Source organism: Trichechus manatus, unplaced genomic scaffold, assembly GCF_000243295.1.
Source record: "Trichechus manatus latirostris isolate Lorelei unplaced genomic scaffold, TriManLat1.0 scaffold00168, whole genome shotgun sequence".
In the NCBI taxonomy this organism is placed as follows: Eukaryota; Metazoa; Chordata; class Mammalia; order Sirenia; family Trichechidae; genus Trichechus; species Trichechus manatus.
Window position 1 is genome coordinate 4,212,048 of NW_004444104.1, and position 5,153 is coordinate 4,217,200.

A 5,153-nucleotide genomic window follows, 5' to 3' on the forward strand; every position below is an offset into this window, starting at 1 on the left:
ATTTGATGTTCTAGGGTTTCAGGATTGTTGATTCTCTGTTTGGCTTAGTTTTTCGGATCTTTGTTGTGGAGGGACGGCGTGGTGCTTCTGCCTAGACCGCCATCTTGCCGGAGACCTCTTTTCAGGGACTTTTGATGAACAGAAGTTCTTATTTTTAATATGGTTTAATTTATTCTTCTTCTTTTTTTTTCTTTATGGTTAGCACATTTGTGTCCTATTTAAGAAATCCAAGGTTCCAAATAAATATTTTAAAGTAGGCACCTGTGATGGTTAAGGTTGTGTGTCAACTTGGCTGAGCCATGATTCCCAGTTTTGAAGTAGTTTGGCAGTTATGTAATAATGTAATTTGGCATTTATGAAATGATGTAATCAACTCCATGATGAGATCTGCTATGAGCAGCCAATTAGTTGAAAGGGAGTTTTTTGGGGTGTGTGGCCTGCCTCCGGTGTATAAATGAATGTTCCAGCAAGGCTCTCGTACTGGATCCTACATCTGGCTCATCATCCTCTGACCTCTGGTTCTTGAGACTTGAGTTTACCTGCCGATCTTGGGATTCATCAGCCTCTGCAGCCTGTGAACCAGCAGCCTGCCATCTGACCTGCCAATCTTGGGCTTATCAGCCCCTGTAGCTACATGAATCAGGAGAAGTCTCTAGCCTGATGCCTGACCTTGGGACTTGCCAGCCTTTACAACCATGTGAGCCATTTCCTTGAGATAAATCTCTCTCTGTATATATACATATATATATATATATACTTCACTAGTTTTGCTTCTCTGGACAACCCAGTCTAAGACAACATCCAATACTCATTTGGAAATAGAAGTTTGCTTGTAATCACACCCAATATTTTGGATCCAAAACTGTCAACCATGGCTAGTGTCTTTCTTCTGCTCATTCATGGTCCCCAGGTTTTCAATCTATGCTCCATCCATATTTTCTTGGCTCCATACCTTGCTTTCTCACTCTTACCCCATCACAACAGTTCTTTCATGAGGCATCATACCACTTACAACAAGCCCACCCTCTCCATCGGTCAACCTCGCTCTTCTTGGGCCTTTGTATCTCAGGATAGGGCCCCTGTCTAGCTGCTGACTTTGACTTTATATTATGAATGTATTGTATGGTGATGAGATTGTTGATGATTCAGTGGTAGAATTCTTGTCTTTCATATGAGAGACCCTGGTTCAATTCCCAGCCATTGCACCTCATGCACAGACACCACCTGTCTGTCAGTGGAGCTTCCAGGCTAAACCAGACAAGGAAGAAAGGCCTGGTGATCTACTTCTGAAAATTCACAAATGAAAAGTCTATGGGTCACAACATTCCAATTTGAAACCAGTCATGGGGATGACATGGGACCTGGCAGTGTTTCATCCTGTTGTGCATGGGGTTACCATGAATACGGGCTGACTTGAGGGCAGCTAACAACAGCAATTGTATGATGATAACGGTGGTGGCCAACTCCCCAAAGCCCACTGAACCACAGCACCCATCACAAAGATGACTGTCTGGCTTGAGTGTTTCTGGGTCAGACACAGCCCTGGAGTCTCCTTTTCATGTACCAGTCCTTACTTTCAGGGAAACATCTGTGTGTGTGCCACAGTTCAGTTCTTATTCGTTAGTTTGCCCATCTGGATGCCCAAAGTCCAAAATGCCATGCCTGGATTTTAGAATGGACTTCAATCTCCTAAAGTTGGACTTGGGCTAACATTTACTTTTATAGACCGTGTTTATTACACCAGGGCTCCTTTAAAGGCTATTAGAGTTAATAAAACACACACACACCTCTTATTTGCCAAAGTGGTAGATAAAAAAATGGCTTATACTGTGGTGTTGCTAGGATCCCTGGTGGCCAGTGGTTAAAGAGCTCAACTGTTAACGGAAAGGTTGGTGGTTTGAATCCACCAGCTGCTTCACAGGAGAAAGATGTGGCAGTCTGCTACTGTAAAGGTTACAGCATAGGAAACCCTATGGGGCAGTTCAACTTTGTCCTACACTGTTACTATGAGTCGCAATTGACTTGACAGCACTGGTTTGGTACTGTTGCTGTCGGTGTTAGTTGCTGTTGAGTTGGCGCTGACTTATGGTGACCTTATGTATAACAAAAAGAAACATTGTCTGGTCCTGTGCCATCTTCATAATCATTGGTATGATTGAGTCCATTGTTGCAGCTGTTGTTACTATCAATCTCATTGAGGGGTTCCCTCCATTCCACTGACCCGCTACCGAACATGATGTCCTTATTCTAGCAATTGGTCTTTCCTTGTGATGTATCCAAAGTAAGCTAGAAGAAGTCTCACCATCCTTGCTTCTAAGGAGCATTCTGTCTGTATTTCTTCTAAGACTGATTTGTTCATCCTTCTGGAAGTCCATGGTATAGTCAATATTCTTCACCAACACCACAATTTTAGTGCATCAATTCTTTCTTTCTTTTTCATTGCTCAGCTTTCACATGCATATAAGGAATTGAAAAGACCATGACTTGGGTCAGGTGCACCTTAGTCATCAAAGTGACATCTTTGCTTTTTAGAACTTTAAAGAGGTCTTTTGCAGCAGATTTGCCCAGTGCAATTCATCATTTCCTTTCTTGACTGCTGCTTCCATGGATGTTGATTGTTGACCCAAGTAGAATGAAATGGTTGACAACTTCAGTTTCCTCTACATTTATCATGATGTTGTTTATCAGTCCAGTTGTGAGGATTTAATTTTTCTTTTTTTTATGTTCAATACTGTACTGGGCACCTAGAATATATGACTAAATATATTACAGATGATTTTAGATTTTCCACATTAACGGGGCAACCAGAGTGTAAAACAGAATATTCAAATCCATTAAGTTTTATCTTGTAAGGTGTTAGATGACTTTTCTTCTCTCAGCAGATCTTCCTCTTTTTCTTGCTTTGCCAAATCTAGCATTCCATGTACTTTGTATTTACGAGTACACATCAATGGCAGGGCTCTGGACAATGGCAGAAAATGTTTTAAGTCACCAGACAGCACGGTGTATAATGTTGTTGTTGTTGTTAGGGGCTGTCGAATCAATTCTGACTCATATCAACCCCATGTGACAGAGTAGAACTGCTCCATAAGGTTTCCTAGGCTGTAATCAGTGAGAACACGGCCAGGGGTGACTACGGAAAAGACCATCAATTTCTGATATGCAAGTTCAAGTTGAAGCTGAAGAAAATTAAAACAAGTCCACAAGAATTAAAACACAAATCCCACTTGAATTTAGAGACTATCTCAAGAATAGATTTGACGCATGGAACACTAATGACAGAAGACCAGATGAGTTGTGAGATGACATCAAGGACCTCAAACAAGAAGAAAGCAAAGGTAATTTAAAAGATAGGAAAGGAAGAAAAGACAAAAGTGGATGCCAGAAGAAACTCTGAAACTTGTTATTGAACATACAGTACCTAAAGTGGACTGAAGAAATGATGAAGTAAAATAACTGAACAGAAGATTTCAAAGGGCAGCTCAAGAAGACAAAGTATTATAATGATATGTGCAAAGACCTGGGTTAGAAAACCAAAAGGGAAGAACACACCAGGCATTTCTCAAGCTAAAAGAACTGAAGAAATAATTCAAGCTTCAAGTTGCAATACTGAAGGATTCTATGGGCAAAAAAATTGAAAGATTCAGGAAGCACCAAAAGAAGATGGAAGGAATAGACAGAGTCACTGTACAGAAAAGTACCGGTCAACGTTCAACCATTTCAGGCGGTAGGATATGATCAAGATCTGATGGTACTAAAGGAAGAAGTCCAAGCTGCACTGAATGCATTGTCAAAAAACAAGACTCCAGGAATACCAATTGAGATGTTTTACCAAACAAACACAGCTCTGGTGGTGCTCACTCATCTATGCACTAAATTTGGAAGACAGCCTCCAGGCTAACCGACTGGAAGAGATCCATATATGTGTTCATTCCAAAGAAGGGTAATCCAACATAATGTGTAAATTATCAAACAATATCATTAATATCACACGCAAGTAAAATTTTGCTGAAGATAATTCAAAAGTGGTTGCAGCAGGACATCCAACAGGGAACTGCTAGAAAGTCAAACCGGATTCAGAAGAGGACATGGAACAAGAGATATCATTGCTGACGTTGGATAGATCTTGGCTGAAAGCAGAGAACACCAGAAACGTGTTTACCTGTCTTTTACTGACTGTGCAAAGGCGTTCATCTGTGTAGATCATAACAAATTTTGGATAACATCCCAAACAGGAATTCCAGAGCATTTAATTGTGCTCATAAGGAAACTGTACATAGACCAAGAGGCAGTCATTCAAACAGAACAAGGGGATACTGGGTGGTTTAAAATCAGGAAAGGTGTGCTTAAGGGTTGTATGCTTTCACCATACTTATTTAGTCTGTATGCTGAGCAAATCATCCTAGAAGCTGGGCTTTATGAAGAAGAACGTGGCATCAGGATTGGAGGAAGACTCATTAACAACCTGCAATATGCAGATGACACAACCTTGCTTGCTGAAATGAAGAGGACTTGAAGCACTTACTGATGGAGATAAAGACTACAGCCTTCATATGGACTACACTTCAACATAAAGAAAACAAAAATCCTCACAACTGGACCAATAAGTAACGTCATGATAAACGGAGAAAAGATTGACGTTATCAAGGATTTCATTTTACTTGGATCCACAATCAATGCCCATGGATGCAGCAGTCAAGAAATCAGATGACATATTGTGTCGAGCAAATCTGCTGCAAAAGACCTCTTTAAAGTGTTGAAAAGCAAGGATGTCACTTTGAGGACTAAGGTGCGGCTGACTCAAGCCATGGTGTTTTCAATTGCCTCGTATGCATTGGAAAGCTGGACAATGAATAAGGAAGACTGAAGAAGAGTTGAGGCCTTTGAATTATGGTGTTGTCAAAGAATATTGAATATGCCATGGACTGTCAGAGGAATGAACCAATATGTCTTGGAAGGAGTACAATCAGAATGCTCCTTAGAAGCAAAGATGGCAAGACTTCTCTCACGTTCTTTGGATGTATTATCAGGAGGGACCAGTTCCTAGAGAAAGACATCATGCTTGCTAAAGTAGACGGTCAATGAAAGAGAGAAAGACCCTTGAGGAGATGGATTGACACAGTGGCTGCAATGATGGGTTCAAGCATAACACT